General features: G+C 31.1%; 1 protein-coding gene across 1 annotated transcript in view; it reads left to right on the plus strand.

The window, feature by feature from the left end:
- Positions 1-261: 261 nt before the first annotated feature.
- The window catches only part of exp (expansion), a 221567-nt gene continuing 197459 nt past the window's right edge, over positions 262-24369 (plus strand). Inside the window, exons 1-2 of the mRNA XM_073989456.1 lie at positions 262-710; positions 1454-1615. The gene's annotated coding sequence lies outside the window, so the exon portion shown is untranslated. The remainder of the gene's footprint in view (positions 711-1453; positions 1616-24369) is intronic.

The following is a 24369-nucleotide window of genomic DNA, read 5'->3' on the forward strand; positions in this document are numbered from 1 at the left end:
TATTACCACTTTGTGAGAATGGTTAAGAGAGCGAGCGTATGGCACAGCAGTGTGGTGTGTGTCTGTGTTAAACATTCATAGACAGTTATTAATGCATACAGTTGTTGTTGTTTGTGGTAAAACATAAAGCACCAAACGAATATAACTTTTGGAGCACGTACAACGAACGGCAAAGGAGAAGCAAAAGAAGGCTAAATATGACATAGCTGGCAAAGAGAGCGCCAACGAACAAACCATTGGAAACCAGCCAAATCTTTGGTTAAAACAAAAACAACGGTGAAGTGATCGACACACATACCACAAAACGCAAGACAAGTGAAGTGAAATAAACGGTGCAAAAGAAACTGGTGGTGAGCGGCCACACAATTTCAAGCTGGAAATTCAGTTGAGTCGCGTAAGTCATTGTGAGCGTTGCGTTTTGTTGGCACCAACTTTCGATCAGCGTTTTTTAACGAATCAGTTTTTGTTTTTTCAAATTCAAACATATGATTTCAAAATTTCCATATTCCAAAATACCCAATTAAAATCAAACAGCAACAACAACAAAACGAGGCCATATATGTGATGGTGGTAAAAGATAAAATAATGTGGCGACTTTGTTTATGACCAGAAAAATAATTAAAAAGTAAAATAAAAAAGAAACAAAAGTTTGAAAAATTAAAAAAAAATAAGAAATAAAATTAAAAAAAATAATAATAAAACACAAAAAAGTAAGCATAAACAAGTTATGTAATTTAACAAAAAAATAAGTGTATAAAATTAAATAAAACATTTAAGTTTTTTTTTTTAAACAAAAAATTACAAATATTTTAACTGTTTAAAGTAAAACCACACAGCAACAACAAGTCACCATAAAAATCAGTTTCATTTTCATTTGGCCGTCTTTTGCCTTTTACGTGCAATTTTCCCATTTCCCAAGGAAAAACCTGTTATCTTGTAAGATTACGGTATTTTTTGTTACAGCCAAGTTGAACGTAAAATACGAAAATAACAACAACAAGAAAAGAAACGTAACAAAATAAAAGAAAAACAACAAGCCAACAAAGAAAGAAAAAAAATCCAGCAACTACAAGCCAATACCAACCACTAAAAGGCTATTGCAAATTTTCTGTAAACGCAACAATAAAAAGTGAAATTAATTTGAAAGCAACAAAAAAAAAAACAACAGCAAAAAGCAAAACAACTTTTAAAGTTGAAAAGCGAAGAAAAAAATCAGAGTGAACCAAACTAAAATAGCTTTTAGCCAATTGCCAGCTAAAATTAAAATAACAACAACATCAAAAGATATACTATTAACTCAAAAGATTGTTAAGCAATCGCCAAGTTAATGTTTTCTTTTATTAGCTAAACTAATTTTATTTAAAAATTAAAATATTAAAATAATAATTTTGTGTTTGAAACAAGTTTTTTTTTAATAATTTATTATTCTCTCAAAATCTCAAAACTTATTTAGCTTTGCAATTAGAAACATAATATAATTTGCAAATTCGAAGCCATTTTTGGATTATATCCGCAACCTACTACGTACAACTTTGATATCATCCAATTATCCCCCAACCACACACACTCTCAAAACTTTAACAACCTATCAGCGTTAAATTTTCAACATTAACAGGTAAGTTTGTTATTAATATTGCTTAAATTGTAAGAAGAATTTTATTTGCTTAGTTTATAAAATAGCATTTACTTAAAGCTACCTTAATATTTGGAAAAAGTATGAACGAAACGTATAAACGCAATTAAATATCATACTGTTTTATTGCCTGGGGACTATTTAAATTTGTTCTATCCCAGCAAAAATATCCCTTACAAAATTCCTTTACTAACCCATTATTTTAACGAGAAATATGTCGCTATATTTTGACCACTAAAATGAGTAGTTTAGTAAGTAGTCACACCTTTTAGCAACTACTTTTTTTAGTGGCCAAATAAAAACCACTTACATCGCCTTTGTTAAAATAATCGGTTTGTAAGGTGTTTTCTAAGAGGTATTTTTGCTGGGATTTGATGGAGGTAGATAAACCTAGAAGAATAGACGAATTTTAATTGTGTCTAATCCTGTACTTCGATAAACTGCCAAGCACTGCGGATGAAAATTCCCTAAAAATGCATTCCCTGTTTCTCACACCATATACACTGCTTCATCTTTTAAATTTATTTTATTCTAACCTCTACCTTTAACTTTACTCCAGATAAATTAGAATAGTTTTCCGAGATATAGTCGTTAAATATTATGCTTATTTTGAACTATTTTTACCCAATATCGTTCTGAAATTTTACCCTATCCAGAACGCAATGCGAATTTTTATTTACTATCTTCGGACACAATGTACGCGGGCTGAACGATAACTATCTGGCCTAACAATGAAAACGCGAATATTTACCATCAGAAATAGTTTTATTGTTTCCTTAGCTTTTTCATGCTCTCAAACCAATTATTGAATCCCTTTTTCCACTCCGATTTAGACACCTCCAAAACATGGTTTCGACCGCTTTTACAGAATTTTCTGGCTACGAAAATCGTTGACCACGCCTTTTTATCTTGATATGCTGGAATCAAATAAGGTCATTGGATTCCCAGTCAGGGCTGTACGGCGGATGACCCATCAATTCCACGTTTTGTCCGGTCAAACAGGCGCTCGTTTGAAGCGATATGTGATAGCTCACATTGTCATGATGCAGAATGATTCGACTTCTCTTGTTCGTTTTTCGAATTTATTAGGAGACTTTTGGGCAAAAAAATTTTTGTGTACCACTCAGAATTAACCGCTCTACATTTCTAAAGCCGAACAATCGACACACACTCGGTTTTTCCCATGAAATAGGTGACCATTTGCTTCGAAGTTCTTCTTACATAAACAACTTTCGTTGGATTTGGCTGGCTTTCAAAGACCTAAACGGTCGATTTCGGTTTTGTTTCGGGCTCCTAATCATAAATCCAAGATTCGTCGTCTGTGACGATTTTTTACTCGTCGTTTGAAGCACAACGATCGTTTTTATTCCCAATTTCTTTGCACGAATCCACAAGAGCCTCTTTTTGAGCGATTGTCCAATTTTGCTGGATCTTACGAGAAAAAATTAATTTTTGCGGCCAGAAATTCAAGCAATATCAAATGTTAGTTGGTTGAAGAAATGCCCAAGGATGACTCTATCTCAATGTATTTAACACGGCGATCTTGCATTATCCCTTCACGCACGGCTTAATTTTTTCTGGCGCAACTGCCGCTTTTGGACGACCCTCACGAACTTCGTTTTTTAGCCAGTGCCGACAACGATTGAATTCATTAAACCAGTTTTTCATAGTGATATAGGATGGTCCTTTATCGACATACACAGATTTAATTTGATCGATGTACTCTTGCCGTGATTATCCACGTCGAAAGTTATGAAAAATGGTCGGATGAAAATGTTCACAAGCAAATTCCATTTTGTTTGCAAAGTGAGTTTTTCATGTCAGTGTAAACAACACAACACAAGGTCGTATGACAAATTGTCCTGAGTACGTATTGGCGAAAAACTATTAAACTGTCCAAAAAAATTTTCAAATTGCGCCTGGTAACATGCGGGTTTGCCTAGGCCAGATAGTATTCGAGCAGGCCTCGTATTTCTCTTTTTAGCTTGAAACCAATTGGAATTTTATTTTTTTATGTGAAGCAAAATTGTAGCTGAGAATTGGGATACGAAACATTAAAATAGAATGATAAGTGATAAACATGTTAAACCATTTGAAAATACAGATATACAGAGCAGTTTAAAATACAAAAAAAAATAAATAAAATTTTATATTTGCTATGCTTCATAACATGCAACAATCTAATATTTTTGAGATTCTAACTAAGGGTTTTAATAAATTGAATTAATTGAGCTATCCTGGCCTAAGGAGTTTGTATTGAAAAAGTGATGTCTAGCTAAGTCCCACACTTCCAACCAATATGCTAAGATCATTTCGCTGGTGGTTATTCAGCTCATCGGGCAAATCTGAGGTGATTGGCTATCAGATGTGATTGTTTACACACAATTACCTTAAAAGTGTTGAACAGTGTAATCATCTCTCAGAGGTCATCTGCAGAAGGTGAACAAATGCCCTCCATGAATCGAATTAACAATCAGAATGTTAAATAGGATCATGATTTTTTTACCTTTTTCAAAAATTATGAACAAATTTGTGCCTATTGACGAATAAAATAAGGTTTATCATTTTTAAGTATTAAAAAAAAGCTCCGCGCAGACCTCTTTCAAATTATATATTTGTGAACAAATACTATATATGAGGATTTCTCAGTGAAATCAACACTATTTTAAGATAACGTTTTTGATTTCCCTTATTTTTTGCTGTGGTGAAGCTGCTTATCAGCAAAACATTTTAGCATATTTTCAGTTTTTTTTTGGCAAAAGGTTCCAGAGATATCGCGCTTACAAAAGTCGAATGCTGTAAATACTATATGCAAGGAAATACTCATAACTTCTTTTATATTGGTCCAATTTGAAAAAAATCTCTTTTTGTATGTTTTGTTTCAGCTATTTAATAAAAAATAGAAAAAAATGCCTAGTGGTCAATTTTCAATCAATCAATCAATCAATTTTTAAAAATGTTTGCCTTCTTCAATTTCCTTGATTTCTTTTGTATTAAACTACACTCAATTACAAAAAATAAGTCCTATTTGGTAGTGCGATTCGAATGATAACTATTTTTTTCTTCATTTTTTAATATTTTCAATAAAATTTTTCCTTTGTACCAGTGTGACACATTTGTTGTAGTTTTACCAAAAAATAAAAAAAATAATTTTTTAACACTTGTTTTGTTGTTTTATTTAGGAATTTATATATAAAAAAGTCATATATAAAAAAGTCATCTTCTGAAAAAATATCACTTCAATATTTGGTAGATTATTCGGCTCGGATGCCCAGTCATATAATTCCCGAGCTGTTTTTATTTGATTATTAATTTAGTTAGTCTATTGCTCGGATGGTGAAATAATTGCTAATTCATTCTCAAAATCGAAAAATGAGGCAGTTTCTAAGGTTCTTAAGATAAATTCCTAAATAAAACAACAAAACCAATGTTAAAAAATTTAATTTAGTTTTTTTTTTGTTAAAATAACAAATGTTTCACACTGGTATAAAGGAAAAATTGCATTGACAAATTTTAAAAAAATAATAAAACGTAGTAATAATTCCAATCCCATTCCCAAAAAGGACTTACAATTTTTGTAATAGATCGTAAAAAACTGAATTAATACAAAAAAAATCAAGAAAATCGAAGAGTACAATCATTGTTAAAAATTTATTTTAAATATTACATCACGAAAATTGCATTCAATCCCACTGTGCAAAATTGTTTTCTATTTTTTATTAAATAGCTGATAAAACAACAAAATATACAACAAGTTATGAATATTTCTTTGCATATAGTTTTTACAGAATTCGAATTTTTGAAGGAGCTAGAACCGTTAGCAAAAACAAAAAAAAAATCTAAAAATATACTGAAATATATTGCTGATGAGCAGCATCACCACAACAAAATAATTTAATAAAGGAAATTAATAACCTCATTTTAAAAAAGTGTCCGATTTCACTCAGAAATTCCCATATGTATGGCAACATGGGGCGCCTTCGCCACGTTTTTGTTCAGAATGTTCTCATATCGACACCATAAAAGTTTTTCCAAATATTATTTTTGGTAAAAATATTAGCATATCTTGACTTTAAATTTTTTTTATACAAATGATTATAATTTTGTTTTTAAAATATTATTTTGGAGAATTTACAAAATGTCTAAAACGTAACGAAGCCTCCCCACCAATTGGGTAGCTTCGCCATCGACATAGGACATACATCAACGGACTCTAAAACTGGCGTTGACCATACTTCCTCCTAAAATATCAATATTATGCATAAAAGGAACATGTTTTCTATTTAATAATCAAAAATGATTCTAAAATTTACAAAAATAAACATATTCAGCCGTTAATAGATGTATGTACCTTGAATTTAGGTATAAAATTAAAATATTGCCAAATTATATAGGTTTAGCACAATATTTGATTTCAACTTCACATTATAGTGTGGTATATCAATAGCATAAACAATTTAAGTTGAACCTAACATATTTCTCACATTAACCCACTACACCCCTATCACGGCGTAGCCGCCCCACCCCCTACATAGTACATAATATAATATATTGACATTTATAATTACTTTTATCATTCAAATTATTTGGATTTATATTCTCCAGTAGTTGTCTGTTAACGGTATAAAATATAATTTTGATATCACAAAAGGTATACAAGATATCACAAAATATACCTACCATGAATATTTTTCGCAATACCCCGAAAACATGAAACCGCGTGCATCAGCAATCATATATTTGATAGAAATGCCAACTTTTGGGAGATGAAAGATCTTCGTTAAACGAAAAATTTTTTCTTTAACGGAATTTTTCTAGCAGTTAGAGTTTTCAAGAAAATCGGCGCTGGTGAAGGCGCCCCAGTGGCGAAACCGCCCCATGTTACCATATTCTTGATCAGATAAAAACAAATTCTAAGTCAATGTAGCCATGTCCGTTTGTTGTATCACCCTAGCGGCCGCAAGAATTAAGCTAGAGCGTTATACTTTTGCACCCGAGTGTATTTTCCATAGGCAGGCCCAGTTCGAATATGGGCTTATCTGTCCATGTTATGGTAACGGTATCTCCCGATATTACGTATTTTGAGGATACCTGCTTTGGGAGTACCTTCTGCGCATTAAATTGGTCCCAATTGTGTTACCAAAAGTGCTCAAACACTCGAGTTATAGAAAAAGTCGCTGGGCTATCCCAATTACTATTTCCAGGAAGTATATCTGAGCTTCGGTTGCACATTTTATCACGCAACATCTTAGAATGTGTAGGAATGAAGTAAGAGAATACGAATCTTAAAGTTACTTCTTTAGATTCTCCTCCAGAAATGACCCTAAGATGAAGATCTGGTTAATGACGAATTTCAGATATTGCTAACCAGCGGAGGAAACATATCGGTCTCGACTTTTGTTATCTCTTTCTTTTATGGGAAAGTCATATTTCTTAACACGCTTCTATACTAGAGCTACTACTTATATTTGTGACCTAATAATGATAAAGCGAATATTTATTATCAAAAATGGTTTTGTTGTTTTGTTTTTGCATGCGCTCAAGCCAATTATCGAACCAATTTTTCCACTTCCATTGAGGCACTTCCAAAACATGGGTTTTGAACGTGTCAACAACGTCTTCTGGCGACGAAAATCGTTGACTGCGCATTTTTCTTGATGTGCGGGAATGAAAGGAAGTCAAGGCTATACGGCAGATGAACCATCAATTCTTCGTTTTGTCGGTAAAAAAGACTCTGGTTTGAGCCGATGTCGGTACATGGACAGTTTTGCCAAAGAAAGGGGCGATGTGCTTCCTCCGCGAACAACTTTCGTTGTATTTTGCTCGCCTTTGAGGACCCATAAGGTCGATTTCTTTTTTATTTCGGGCTCATACGCATAAATCGATAATTCCTCCCTCACCTGTCATTGTTTTGTAGTCCTAAGCTAAGGGTATTTAAAAGCTTTCTATAGGTTTATTATGCATTACTATAATTTGGAATTTGATTTTCTTTCGCCTTGCAGCTAATTATACCCTCCACCATAATATGGAGGGTATAATTAAATTTGTTATCCCGTTTGTAGCACATCGAAATATTTATCGGCGACCATAATTTTTAAGATAGAGCTTCTAAGTCGATATAATTTTTAAGATAGAGCTTTGTAATCTGGTATAGAAGTTTCTATTACTCCCAGGATGTTTGGTATTGCATATGGGCTATATCGGTCCACGTTTTGATATAGAACGGTACCACCCGATTTTCGGTATTTTGAAGGTTTTAGCTTCATTATCACACCGAAATGGCTCAAATTTGGTACTTAGTCTTCGTTGGGGGTACAAAATTTCCCCCCAGAATTTTCTTGGTATGGGTCACGCCTTCATATAGCCCCCAAAGAACGGTACCTCCCGATTTGCGGTATTTTTAAAGTTGTGGCCTCAACATTCCTTCGAAATGGCTGAAATTTCGTGTTTAGTCTTCGTTGGGGCTACGAAACTTTCCCCCTGAAATTTGTCGGTATTTTGAAGGTTATTGCCACAATAATCCATTAAAATGGCTGAAATTTGGTATTTAGTCTTCGTTGGGGGTACGAAACTTACCCCCAGAATTTTGTCGATACAGGTCCACTACTTCAAATAGCCGCCATAGAACAGTACCTTCCGATTTTCGGTATTTTGAAGGTTGTGGCCTCAATATTCATCCGAAGTGGCTGAAATTTGGTATATAGTTTTCGTTGGGGGTATTCAACTTTCCCATTTAAAATTTTTGGTATGAGTCCTCGCCTTGATATAGCCGCCATAGAACAGTACCTCCCGATTTTCGGTATTTTGAAGGTTGTGGCCTCAATATTCATCCGAAGTGGCTGAAATTTGGTATATAGTTTTGTTGGGGGTATAAAACTTTCCCCCACAAATTTGTTAGTACACGTCCACGCCATAATAATTTGAAGATTTTGGCTTCATTATCACACCGAAATGATTGAAATTTGGTACTTAGCCTTCGTTGGGGGTATACAATTTTGTTGGTATGGGTCGTATAGCCCCCAAAGAACGGTACCTCCCGATGTCAGTTATTTTTAAGGTTGTGGCCTCAATACTCCTCCGAAATTGTTGAAATTGGGTATTTAGTTCTCATTTGAGGTATAAAAATTTCATATGAAATTTGTCGGTATAGGTCCACGCCTTCATATAGCCCCCATAGAACGGTACCTCCCCATAGAAGAGTACCTTTTGATTTACTGTATTTTTTAGGTTTTAACCACATTATATTACTGAATTATCGGAAATTTGGTATTTAGTCTTCTTTGAGTCTAAAAATTTTACGCCAGAAATTTGTCGGTATAGGTCGACGTTTTGATTTCGGTATTTTAAAGGTTAGCAACCGAAATTTTTGAAATTTGGTATTGAGTCTTCTTCATAAACGAAAGAAAACTAATTGTTTCATTTTACTTAAATACCACTCGTGGTGGAGGGTATAACAAGTTCGGCCCGGTCGAACTTAAAGCCGTTCTTACTTTTTTATATTTGTATGTTATTATTGAATTTTTTGTTAGTGTCGTGCCACTCAGTTTTTGGTATTTTGAATATATTAGTCATATCATTGACAAGAAATGGCTTAATTTTGATATTTTGCCTTTCCTGCGGGTAGAAATCGTCATTCCTGTATTTGGGTTCACGTATTCATTTAGTCCCATATATAGATTTCATATTATTTCAAATTAACCAATTACATTGGTTTAAATTTGGCATTACGCCTAGACTAGGGGTCTCCGCTAATCTAAGAGAAGATTCCAAAAGCATTTTAAAAAATGTTTCGAAGATAAAAATTCCAAAAATCTCATAATTTTAAACGTGTTTCAATTGGATTTTCCAAAGAAATTAAAAATTTTTATTTTGATGATACAAATTTTTTTTGTTTCATTTTATTTCTTTTTTTCGTATTTTTAATGCAACCTTTTAACATTTATTTTTCCTAATGTTGTTCAATATCGAACTAATTTAACCATTTAATATCCGGCATTAACCAGTTTCTCCTTCACATATTGCAGATGATTTTTAACTTAATTTCTAATTAACATCAAATAATACCAGTTTTGTAGACAATATTTTCAAGTGTTTATTGCTATCATATCCGAAAGATTTCAATGGAAAATTTATAAGAGCGGTTTAACAGCTACCGGTATTTTTGTTTGTCAGTTGGAGGACAACAACTTAAAACTATAGGCAAAATAATAATTATATCTATAAATATTTAGACATATTTTGTCTGCCTTGACGGCTACCACATAAAGTGCTCGCATACAGCATTTGCATGGTAAGAAGAAAAAGCGACAAAGTCTTTTGTTTTTTCGTCATTTCTTAGCATCATTTGAAAATAGCAGGCACACACACACGAAAAAATGTAATATTTCATCATTGTAGTTGTTTTGTTGTGTTTAAACGCCAATCAATGATTGACATTTCCCGCTACACTTGCTCCACAAAGATGTTGTGATGATATTTTGAAAGTCTGGCAATCAATTTCCGTCAGTATATGTGGGTCATAGTAGGCCATAGCCCTAGTTACTTGGTTTCTTTGTTATAATGCCAAAATAATACGTGCTGTGGTTGAAATAAAACAAACTATGTTGAAATATGAAGGAAAAAAGAGCTGCAATTGTTACATATATCCATTTACATATACCCATTTATCACTAGTATTGTAAAGTATTCTATTATTAACAGTTATAAGATTATTCAAATTTTTCAAGTAGATAAGTGGGATATGATTTTTCCCAAGCTTTGTGAAAAATAAAAGCTAATTTGCAGTGCTAACTAAAAAATCTGCAAGAAAATCTCGGCATTTTCCCAAAAATCACATTCGAATTTTGTTCAGCTTTCCGGCTTGAGATACTTGACCTGTCCTTAGTATAAAATAGCATAATAAAATTATGTTGTTTTCATTTTCAAATTGTCTCCGAACTCCTCACCCAAAAAGCAACACTTCAATGTTTGCTTAAAATTTAAATCAAGACACGTATGTATGTATGTATGTGTAGTATATGCACAAACATAAATCTTCATTTTTTTTGTTTTCATTTAATGTTCACGACAAACAAATGACAATTTGTGTTGGTATTTGCGGATATATATTAAGTAAATTTGTAATTGCCACCTACATTTCACAGTGCATCGACAACAAAAGCAACATCAGCCTCAGCTCAACATCAAACTGCACATCTGTCTGTAGATAATGAAAATAAAAAATAAAATAAAAACACATCATCTGCAGTAATGTCGTCATCGTAGTCATACTGGTGTTATAGAATAAGCCAAGATAGAGGTGCCTCTATGACTGATGATGAACCACTCATTCATTGTCTGCATCATCAGGTATAATAACCCGGCCAGAATTGTCGTAGTTGTCGTCTGATTGTTACCTTTTTTAGTAGCAGACAAAAGTTTATGAAATGTCGTTGTTTTCGCTTTCATTCGTTCATTCATTGCACTCCCCTTTTGTTGGAATTTCTGTTTGTTGTATCTGCTACAGATACACCTAAACATTGACTGCAGCGGCAAATGAAGCAATTGTCGCTCCCTGACTGGGTATCTTCTTCTTCATTATCATCAGCATCATCTCTAGTTATGATCTTCTGCATAAAATAGCAATTTTCACAAACACCTACTGCCGTTTTTTGTTTGTTTGCTGCGACGTTACTTTATTGCAGCATCCATTATCATTCACAACAAAATAACAACAACAAAAACAGTAAACATTACTTATTACTTAATGGTTTATTAGCCTGCCATTGTTATGATTGAAATATTCTGAGGGTTATAAATAAATTATTTATTTATTTTTTTGTTGCTTTAGTAGGTAAATAAGCAATCAGCAGAAGCTCACCTACATTTCACACTAAGGAAGTTTTTCTATGGAGAGATGAATAAAGATTTGTAAGAATATTTTTTTAAGGAATGATAAATATTTTGTTGTGGTTAACAATTGTGCAAATTATAATGGGAGCAAGTAAATAGGGAATCAGTCGACTGTGGCGACATCTAAACACCTTCATCCTATGATTGTGATTTTAATAGGTGAAAAACAAATTTTTTGGAAATTTCCAGCGTCAACTTTTAGGCGTGTGAGAGGTATTTTCTATAAACCATGAACCGAAATTTTAAAACGACATTCAATCATCTCATTTTGCACAACTAGCATTTATAATGCTCCAAAAACATATTTTTTAGTTTATTTTTTTATTTAATATATATTTACAAATTCTATAAAATAGGCGGGAAAATAGAAACATTATATTATATAGATCTTATATAGCCGAACGCAGTATTCGGTTCGAGCTCTCCAGCCACTACATATGGCGCCATAGGGGTTTTTTACAACTTTGGGCTGTTTTCTTATGAAGTATGAATTTGCCCCTGAAAAAACTTTTACTGCCGTAATTGAGGCAGCAAATTCAAGTTGCTTCAACAAAAATCAAAGTGAGTCGAGAACAGATCTTAAAGTGAACTTATCCGAAATTCTATGAGGGCGGTACCCGAAGGTTTGAATAAATATAGTCCATATTCAAACCTGATTTATATCTGGTAAATATATTAGGATGTGTGAAATATGGACCAAATCGGTAACTCCCTTCATGAGTTATCGTGCACACAAAATTCCGGAACATGTTCGAAGTTTTGGGGGAGGTACCGGAAGGATATAACCCCTCTTCGAACTTAAATTATGTTTGGACCAAATATTACGCCGGCCAAATTTGGGCCGAATCGGTAAATACGTTCGAGAGTTATCTTGCGATCCAACCACTATACACGGTGTCACAGGGGCTTTTTGCAACTTTCAGGCTATTTTCTCAAGAAATATGGATTTACCCTTGATGAAACTTGTACCGTCGTAATGGGGGCAGTGGATACAAGTTGTTACAGCAAAAATCAAAGCAATTCAAGAGCAGCTCCTAAACAGAACTCTTCCGAAGTTTTGTGTGGGAGGTACTCGTTACAAGCTAAATGTTAACAACGTTGGTGAGAGCATTTCTTTGTCTATACAATTAATTTGTCTATGATTATACGTGAACTGGTCTGAACCTTCATTAGAGCTACATTTGGATTTAATCGAGCCCTTAGTTTGTGACTGTTAGGTTTTTACAGCTTTAGGGTAATTATCCCAGTCAGTATGGACTTGCACCCGAAAAAATATACTGGCTTGTACTATCTGTTGAAAACATTTCAAAACTATCCTAGACATTCCCTTAACTGTACATTTGAGAAAAATTTTGTGTGGGAGGTATACGAATTAGGACACCGATATATTTAATACTAGAACAATATTTAAATGTGAGAGAAATATTATTATGCGCAAAAGTTGGACCAATGTCAATCATTCCATTCGATAGGTATCGTGCCCATCAGGCACTTTAGTTGGTAGAGCTTTTGGACCATTAAGTCAGTAAGGATGGTCTTAACCACACAAAAACAACATATCGCTGTAAACAGGACCACAGGAAGTACTTTCGGCAAAATTTTGAAAATGATCCAAAAACAGCTCTTACACTGCACTAAACAAATAATGTTAAACTTTTGTGAGAGAGGCACCCTATGGTGTTTTTCTATGTGAACGTATGGGAAAAATTGTACTATGTGCAAAGATTCGGTCATTCCAAATTCCAAATTTTCTGAAACGGATTTCGTCCAAACATACTATGGGTCTAAAAATATTATATCGATGAGGCACATTTTCATCGTATCAAAGGCCTAAAGGCTGAGAGTATAAAAACAACTCAAATCTTGTTTTTGTAATTTGTCAGTGGAATAATTGGCACAATTTCGTCTAAATCCACGAAATATGCACTCAAGCCCTATTGAAGACTGGTCTTGGATCATTTGAATGAATGTGTTGCGCTTGTTGGCCTTGTGTTTCTAATAAGATAAAGTTATTTCCAATAAAAAATAAAAGTCTTCTATATGAATATTCCCTGAATATTCCAAAAACATCAATTTTTACCAACATAATTATGTTTAAAAAAAAAACTTTAATTATTGCTCTGTTCCAAGGCATACTGAACAGGAAGTGGTGTCACACCAGGTGTTCGAATATGAAGTGGCAAATCCCTTTGTAACAAAATTATATTTGTTGTATTTTCTACAAAAACATAAAGAAAATCTGGACATAACATATTCAAAATATGTCGATACCATTACTTGTTTAATTTGCCTTACCCGGCGTTTGCAAATGCCAGTATTGGCAAGACAATAGCAAAAATACAACCCTTTTTCACAAATACATGTATACATTTTTAAATATGTATAGAGAAAAGTATGATGTCAATGTCGTCGGCACACGGCACGACATTGACATCATGGGTCGATCGCTAAAGGAAGTAACTGACACCTTTACAAAAGTCGAAAGAGAATCTGCTAAAGTTGGTCTGGCAGTAAACGGCGAAAAAACCAAGTTGATGGTATCGACGCGTAATATTACCACAAACCCCGCACACTTTGTGAATAATATATATAATTGTTCCACAAACATCCCAGATGGGACAAGGGAGACTTCTCTCATATCAATGAGTGCACGCCGATTCATATTGGCTCAATGATATGGGACCTACTTTTTATTGCCGAGTCCGAACGGCGTGTCTTACGACACCACTTGTAGAGAAATTTTTCATGGCTTAAATACTCAGGAAATGTCGCCAGCATTACTGAGGGGGAATTTTGCCACCGTTGAAAATTTGATGTTGCTTGGTCTGGGATTCGAACCGCAGACCTTCTGAGTGCAAGGCGGACGTGCTAACCATTGCACCACGGTGGCCCCCGTGAATGTTGTGAATGTTGGTACCTATAATTTTGAGGTAGTAAAGGACTTCGTCTACCTCGGCACCGCCATAAACACAACAAATAACATCAGTTGTGAAATACGAAGAAGAATAGTGTTGGCTAACAGATGGTACTTTGGGCTGAGTAAGCAGTTTAGGAATAAAGCCACCTCTCGTCAAACAAAAATAACACTGTACAAAACACTGATACTACCCGTGCTAATGTATGGTTCCGAAGCATGGGTACTTGCTCAAGCAGATAAGGCAGTGCTTTGTGTGTTTGAGAGAAAAATTCTTCGAAAGATCTACGGGCCAATCTGTGTTGACGGCGAATATCGGCGTCGTATGAACATCGAGCTGTATCAACTATACAATGACATCAATATAGTTGAACGAATCGAGATACAACGATTGCGATGGCTAGGCCATGTTATAAGAATGAGTGATGATGAACCCGCTAAAAAGGCGTATAAATACGGCCCGCATGGAGGTTCTCGCAGATCTGGAAGGCCAAAGCTTCGTTGGAGCGAACAAGTGAAACGAGATATCACAAAACTACATATCCCAGATTGGGAAAATACAGCAGCAAACAGAGAGGATTGGAGATTTTTTCTTAGTTCGGCTTATGGAACAAATGTTCTGTAAAAGGCCAGCTAAGTAAGTAAGTAAAGTTTGAGCTCATTCGGAATATGTTAACACGTGCCGCTGGGCCTAAAGTTCCCATTATAATTTGTATGGGGCCAAAAGTGTATTTTAACGAAATTGTCTGAAGGCCACATTTATTGTTCAATCCAAGAGAAAATTTTACCAGTTCATTCCTGTTGCTAAATAAGTATATTGTGTAAGTCGGCTCGATTTTAATATATGGCTTATTATATGGCCCCAATTGACCAAATACACTATTGGAGCTATATAAAAATCATTCCTGTTTTTGATAAATCTTTGTCATCTAGCCACAGCAATGACCTGGTAAAAAATGTCTCATCGTTTGGATAATAAATGTGGAATTTAGAGCAATTTCGTGAAAATTCACATTTGATCCCATACCAATTACTATGGAAACTTTCAGGCCCCAGTGACACGTGTTAACATAATCAGATTGTGCTCAAAATTTGGCAATTCTAAAATCTATTTTTAGGGGGTGCAGCTTAAAAGATTCCGACATCGTTTTTTTTTAAACCACTCTAGTTGACTTATACCGACAATATTCTGCAGGACTGATTTTTTATACTCCCTCCCACCGTAAGATTTTTTAGAGTTTCTGGCCATTATGTCATGAAGCATGGCCTTGCCCGTGATAAAAATTGTATTATTGTAATGCGAATCACAAGGCTATGTTATGAGTTTATGTCCTTACGACTGTCCATCGGGTAACTCCTTTATTTAAGTTGTATGATCCTTGTGTTCCGTATAGTATACCAACATCCCGGAAGTGACAAGAGAGACTTCTCTCTATTTTATAGGCCCCAATTTTTATCGCCGGAAACCGGAAGTTGGAACGTAGTAAATAACAAAGAAGTTTTACATGATATTGTCTGGTCTGGAAATCGATCTCTCGGCGTCCATCTCGGTGTTACTCAAAAGTTCCAAAGGACAAGTATACAAGAATCGGTCGGTTTTGTCGGCAGGGAAATACCCTCCGCCTCTGACATAATTAAAAGAAACAACCACAGTATAGGTTGTTTTTCGAAAACAATACTGTTGTAAGAAGTACAGCGAAAACTATCCGAAATATAGCTTAAAGTTTATACCATAGACTAATTATTGTATAGAGACAGAAATACTCATGTTATGTGCTGTAAAACGACTCAAACCGAAAAACTCTAAATTTTTCAAAGGCATTTTTTGAGGAAAATGGTAAGATTTTCTTCTATATTTCTATCTGAGGATGTAGATTTCGTCAAAAACTAACCCCATACAGTCTTTGTTAGAACAAAATGTGTATAAAATCGCGTTTATTGGCATTTTTAATTGAGTTGTTCTGTCAACAAGCTCAATAATAACAACATTGGTGAGAGCATTTCTTTGTCTATACAATTTATTTGTCTATGTTTATACGTGAAATGGCCCGAACCTTTATTAGGGCTGCATTTGGATCAAATCTAGCCCTTAGTTGATGGCTGTTGAGTATGCGCAAAGGTTGGACCAATGTCAGTCATTCCATTCGATAATTATCTTGCCCATCAGGCACTTTAGTTGGTGGAGCTTTTGGGCCATTAAGTCAGTAAGGATGGTCTTACCCACATAAGAACAGGACCACAGGAAGTACTTTCGGTAAAATTTTGCAAATGATCCTCAAACAGCTCTTACACTGCAATAAACCAATTATGTTAAACTTTTGTGAAGGAAGAACCCTATGGTGTGTTTCTATGTATACCTTCTTGGAACTTGATGAACATATGGAAAAAAATTTACTATGTGCAAAGTTTCGGTCATTCCAAATTGTCTGAAACGGATTTCGTCCAAACACACTTTGGGTCTAAAAATGTTATATCGATGAGGCACATTTTCATCGTATCAAAGGCCTAAAGGCTGAGGGTATAAAACAACTCAAATCGTGATTTTGTAATTTGTCAGTGGAATAATTGGCTCAATTTCGTCTAAATCCACGAAATATGCACTCGAGCCCTATTGAAGACTGATGTTGGATAATTTGAATGAATGCGCTTGTTGGCCTTGTGTTTCCATTAGACAAGTAAAAAAGCATCAGTCGGCTTTGCCGACAGAGATATACCCTCAGCCTATGTATATTGAAACAATTTTTTCCCAAAATACGTATTTATTTAGGGCGTTTGAACCGACAAAAATGTTGATTAGGATTAAAGATCAAAAGTTTTGCGGAGGAGATACTAAAAGGAATGGATCGACATTGACCGTTATGGAAGTGGATCTCCAGTCACAATATATGGTGCCATAGGAGGTTTTTACACTCTTCGGGCTGTTTCCTCAAGAAGTATGGACTTGCCCCTAAAAAAACTTTGAGGCTGTGAATGCGGGTTGCTTCAAGAAAAATCAAAGTGATGCGATATCAGGTCGTAAAGTGAACTTATCCGAAATTTTGTGTGTGAGGTACCGGATGGAGTGGACAAATATAGTCCATATTTCAACATGATCTATATCTGGTAGATATATTAGGATGTGTAAAGTACGGACCAATTCGGCCACTCCCTTCAAGAGTTACCGTACGAAAATGTTTTCCGAACATTTTTGAACTTTTGTGGGGGAGGTACCTATAGGAGTGGACCGATACGGCTTATCTTCAAACTTATACTATGTTTGGACAAAATATTACTAAGGACAAATTTTGGACCGAATCGGCAGATCAGTTCGAGAGTTATCTTGCGCTTCAACCACCTCACACGGTGTCATAGGGGTTCTTTGCAACTTTGGCGCTATTTTCTCAGGAATTGTGGACTTGCCCCTGATGAAACTTGTACCGTCGTATGGAGGGCAGTGAATACAACTTTCTAAAAGAAAAATCAAAGCGATTCGAGTGATGGCCCTAAACTGAACTTTTCCGAAATTTTGTGTGGGAAGTACCCGAAGCAGTAGACCGATTGAGTCAAACACATCACTTTAACCAAGGGGTAAGTGTCAAAAATGATCTTTTGTGGGGGAGGTACTTAAAGCGGTAGACCGATATGGCTAATCTTCGAACTTAAACTAAGTTTGCACAAAATATTACGAAGGCCATATCTTGGACCGCATCAGGAGATCTGTTCGAGAGTTATCTTGCGCTCCAACTACTACACAAGATGTCATAGGGGTCTTTTGCACCATTCAGGCTATTTTCTCAGGAAGTATGGACTTGCCGCTGATGAAACTTGTACCGTCGTATGGGGGGCAGTGAATACAAGTTGTTACAACAAAAATTAAAGCGATTCGAGAGCAGTTCCTGTGCTGAACTTTTTCAAAATTTTGTGTGGGAGGTACCCGAAGGAGTGGACAGATTGAGTCCATATTGGAACCTCATCTAAGTCTGGTATAAATTTCACGATGTAAAAAGTATGGACCAAATCGGCTATTCCCTTCAAGAGTTATCGTGCGCACAATTTCGCGGCCTTTGGAGTTTTTTATAAATATGTACCCAAGTTACACCTCGATAACGTTCTCTACATATTTAGAGAATTTAAAAGTGTTTGTTTGATATCTCTGTTTCAATGAAACAATTTTAGTATTAATAAAGAATAACTCCTATTTTATACGAAAGTTTTTGCTTTTATCATCATTTGAATATTTTTTAAATTCGCGATGTTTTTAAATTCACGACATAATTTGTTATATCACAAAAATCTATGCGGAAGTTGTTTCACCCAAAACTATAATTTTTGAACTAAATTCATGTTTTTTGTATTTGATGGCCCCAAAAATGTCTCTATGATTTATTAACACTTTGTTAGATAAAACAAAAAAGGGAAATAATCTATGCTGCCCATAAATAACCTTGCAACTGCTCTACGAATTTTCCTCATATTCCTCTAATTTTCGTTCACCTTTGCAGCTGTCGTGTCTATCAATATCGTTTAACGAATTCATATTCAAATCATTGATTTTGTTGAAACGTTAAGTGTTAATTTTGAATTTGCCATTTGTTTGCATTTTTTCTGTTATCAAGGTTATCACACAAATGGCTTGTGATGTTATGTCGTTGCTTTTTTTTGTTTGGCTGCCGGTTTTATCGGTGTCGTTTGGTAAAGAAATAACAAAAAAACAAAAAATCCGAACAAAATATTAGCTAATTCTGTGTCAATATGTGTGAATCTTCAGGCAGCAAAAAATGTGTGTCTGCTCATAACGTAATATCTACGATTTTTGTCATATTTCTTTGTATTTCTCTTTCACTCTTCACATTAAATATACATTACAAAAAATATTCAAAAAAAAAAAACAAAATATTTGTTTTATTTATGCATCGATATAAATACAGGTGGACTAAGTTATAACGACACGTTAACTAACAAAGTAAAATTTTTTCGACATTATACTCGAAAAAAATATTCTTAAAAATAATTAAATAATTAGGGTTAACAGAGACTCTATTGCACTGTAATATTTCTTAATAGCTTTGCCTACCTGTATATGCATAAATATATTTATAAATATTTGCATTAAGGTGTTGTTTCTTAGGTGCTATTATTTTTTTGCCTGATGTTATTGATGTGCTAATAAGTCATGATTTTACTATTGATTTGTTTACTGTGTGTATTAGTCTGTGCCATACTCTTCAACGGCAATTTGCTTGTTTCTGCTGCTGTTGTTGATGATGATATTCATATTGATAATGATGTTGTCGAGTATTAAAAAAAAACAACAACAACTAGTTTATGAAACTGGTGTCTTTGTTGTTGTTGGAATAGGTAGGAGTAGCTGTATAAATGGGAACAAAGCTAGCACGACTAGTTAATGTGTCGGGAAACAAGTGCGCACACAATTACGTTTATTTTGCACGCTACTTAATGTGTGAGTGTGAAATAACTGGAATTGCGACAACAGTCGAAGTGTATTTAAAAATTATACTTCTTATAAGTCGTAAGAAAAAAACTATAAGTATTAATATAATATTAATTTAACTTAACAATTTTAATTAATGCAAACAAAAGACTTAAGACACAAACTTGATTTTGAAATTAATTACGAACAAATAAAATTTACTAAATTAATTTATTCTTATTCAGCCTGGCTGAATATAGATTTTCTTTAGGAAAACTTTATTCAGCCTGGCTGAATATAGCTTTTCTTTAGGAAAACTTTATTCAGCCTGGCTGAATATAGGTTTTCTTTAGGAAAACTTTATTCAGCCTGGCTGAATACAGGTTTTCTTTAGGAAAACTTTATTCACCCTGGCTGAATACAGGTTTTCTTTAGGAAAACTTTAATTAGCCTGGCTGAATATAGGGTTTCTTTAGGAAAACTTTATTCAGCCTGGCTGAATATAGGTTTTCTTTAGGAAAACTTTATTCAGCCTGGCTGAATATAGGTTGTCTGTAGGAAAACTTTATTCAGCCTGGCTGAATATAGGTTTTCTTAACGAAAACTTTATTCAACCTGGCTGAATATAGGATTTTCATTAGGAAAACTGTATTCAGCTTGGCTGAATATTTTTTCTTCGTTTCTCTATTTGCGTTACGACCTCCAATTTGGGGTTTTGCGTTTTTGTGTTTCTCCCAATTGTAAATTACATTTTAAGCCACGTTTTGCAGTTTCGCAGTTTTTTTTTTTTCTTTTTTGTTGGCCCCTTTTGCCTGTGGTGGTGGGCATATAATTTTCTTTTAGCCATTTGCAAAAAGGGAATTGCATAATTTTTCTTCTGTTGTAAGTTGATGTTTTGTTTATAGTTTTTGTTAATGTTTTTTGGTGATGATTGTTTTGGCTTTGAGTCGCTGGCGTTGAGGGTGTTGTATTTTTTTCTTGTTTTCTATTTTTGTTATGGCGTTGGTGTTAGTGGCATTGCTATGTTTTTGGTGTTGTTTGTTTCTTAGTTGCTAGTTTTCCGCACACTTTGCCATTATGTTTTGTTAATTACTAAGGAAACAACACAGCACAACGCCATAATGAAGAATAATAATGAAAAAAGCAACTGAGGTGGTGGAGAATACGAGGGTCGATAAGCGGAAGGTTAAATGAAAATAATTGTTTTAAACAATTTTAAAAGATTTTCGGAATCGTATTGAAATTAATAAAATTAAAATTTAATCTAATCCAAGTAAAAAGAATATTAAAACAAATTACCTAAGTTGGATTGAGGATTGATAAATAATTAAAAAATAAAATATAACTTTAAAAGCGATAGTAAAAATAATAAAAATATTAAATAAATATTAATAATAAAAAATATTACATTAAATTATTTAATAAAAATAAAAAAAAAAATTAAAATGAAATGTAATTAAAAATGTTAATATTAAATAAAAATTGATAATAAAAATATTTGAATTTGGTAAGAAATTAAATAAAAATAATATAATAAAAAATTAAATATTAAATTAATAATAAAAAAATACATTTTTAAAATAATAATAAAATATTAAAATATCTTTAAATCGAATCAAAATGAAATTGAATTAATTAATAAAAATAAAAATTAAATTTAAATGTTATTAAAAATTTAAATATTACATTAAGATTGATAACAAAAATATTAAAAAATGTTTGAATTAGAAAAAAAATTAAATGAAAATAAAACAATACAAAGTTTTAAATTAATTAAATTAATAATACAACCTTAATAATAAATAATATAAATATTTAAAATAATAAAACATTAAAATATGTATAAATCGAACTAAAGTAAAATTTAATTAAATAATAAAAATAAAAAATTAAAATCGATAATAAAAGTATTAAAAAATATTTACATTAAATTAATTAATAAAAATAAAAACAAAATGAAATGTAATTAAAAATGTTAATATTACATTTTAAATTGATAATAAAAATATTAGAATTTGATAAGAAATTAAATAAAAATAACATAATTAAAATTAAATATTAAATTAATAATAAAAAATACATTTTTAAAGTATTAATAAAGTATTAAAATATGTTTAAATCGAATCAATATTAAAATCAATTATCTAATAAAAACAAAAATTAAAATAAAATGTTATTAAAAATGTTAATATTACATTAAAATTGATAACAAAAATATTAAAAAATATTGGAATTAGAAAAAAATTAAATGAAAATAAAACAACAAAAAGTTCTAAATTAATAAAAAATTAATTTAATTAATAATAAATAAAATAATAATAAATATATAAATATTTAAAATAATAATAAAACATTAAAATGTGTATAAATCGAATCAAAATGAAATTAAATTAAATAATAAAAATAAAAAATTAAAATCGATATTAAAAATATTAAAAGACATTTACATTATATTAATTAATAAAAATAAAAAAAAAATAAAATGAAATGTAATTAAAAATTTTAATATTACAATAAAATTGATAACAAAAATATTTGAATTTGATAAAAATAAATATTAAATTAATAATAAAAAATACATTTTTAAAATAATAATAAAATATTAAAAAATGTTAAAATCGAATCAAAATGAAATTAAATTAATTAATAAAAACAAAAACTAAACTAAAATGTTATTAAAACTGTAAATATTACATTAAAATTGATAACAAAAGTATTAAAAATATTTGAATTAGAAAAAAATTAATTGAAAATAAAGCAAGAAAGTTTTAAATTAATAATAAATTTACTAAATTAATAATAAATAATACAAATATTTAAAATAATAATAAAACATTAAAATATGTATAAATCGAGTCAAAATGAAATTAAATTAAATAATAAATATAAAAAAAATTTTAATTCGATAATAAAAATATTAAAAAATATTAACATTAAATTAATTATTAAAAATAAAAAAAATTAAAATGAAATGTAATTAAAAAAATTAATATTACATTAAAATTGATGATAAAAGTATTAGAATTTGATAAGAAATGAAATAAAAATAATATAATAAAAAATTAAATTAGAAATTAAATTAAATAAAATTAAATTAATAATAAAAAACACATTTTTAAAATTATAATAATATATGAAAATATGTTTAAATCGAATCAAAATGAAATTAAATTAATTAATAAAAACAAAAATTAAACTAAAATGTTATTAAAACATTTAAATATTGATAACAAAAATATTAAAAAATATTTGAATTAGAAAAAAAATTAAATGAAAATAAAACAATAAAAAGTTTTAATCATAAATAAATAATTAATAATAAAAAGAATAAATATTTAAAATAATAACAAAACATTAAAATATGTATAAAACGAATCAAAATGAAATTGAATTAAATAATAAAAATAAAAAAATTAACATAAAAAAAATGTTTTTAAAAATTTAAATTTACATTAAAATAGGTAATAAAAGTATTAAAAAAATATTTGAATTGGAAAAAAATTAAATGAAAATAAAACAATAAAAAGTTTTAATTATAAATACTAAATAATAATAAATAAATCATAAATAATAATAAAACATTAAAATATGTATAAATCGATTCAAAATGAAATTGAATTAAATAATAAAAATAAAAAATTAATATAAAATAAAATGGTTTTAAAAAATTAAATATTACATTAAAATTGATAATAAAAGTATTAAAAAAATATTTGAATTCGATAAAAATAAAATAATAAAAATGTTAAATAATAAAAATAATAAAAAATATAAATATTTAAATTAATAATAAAAATATTAAAATCTAAACAGAATGGAAGAATGCAAAGGAAAGTTGGGAGTAATTTATTTATATAATGACATATTTTCAAATTAATATTTTTTTATTCGAAATTAATTGGCAATATAAAAATAAACTGAAAATAGAAAAACGACAAATAGGTTTGGAAAATTTTCATTCGTTTTCACTTTTGTCTTTACATCACGATATTCCAGAAATTGTTAGATGTAGTGCTAAAAATTCGATAGACCCTAATATAAATTACATATAATGATTTATAGAATTGTTCGTTTATTTTATAGACATCTATACATATTTTGGAGGTTTGTGATATTGTGGTCATTTGAGTGAAAGTGGCCCTCTACATTTAAAAAACAATAAAAAATTAAATAATAAATAATAACTTAATAATAAATTAATTTAAAATAAAATAAAATATATAAATATTTAAAATAATAATAAAATATAAGAATAATATATTATTATATAACATTAAATTAATTAAAAAAATAAAAAATTAAAATAAAATGTTTTTAAAATTTTACATATTACATTAAAATTTATAATAAAAATATTTAAAAAATATTTGAATTAGATAAAAAATAAAATAATAAATAGTTTAAATAATAGATATTAAATTAATTTTAAAATTTTAAATATTTGAATAATAATAAAAATATTAAAATATGTTTAAATCGAACTAAAATGGATTGAAATAGAAAAAGGCAAAGGAAAGTTGA

This window comes from Musca autumnalis, unplaced genomic scaffold (genome assembly GCF_047663935.1).
Source record: "Musca autumnalis isolate F117 unplaced genomic scaffold, ASM4766393v1 scaffold_5, whole genome shotgun sequence".
Lineage (NCBI taxonomy): Eukaryota > Metazoa > Arthropoda > Insecta > Diptera > Muscidae > Musca > Musca autumnalis.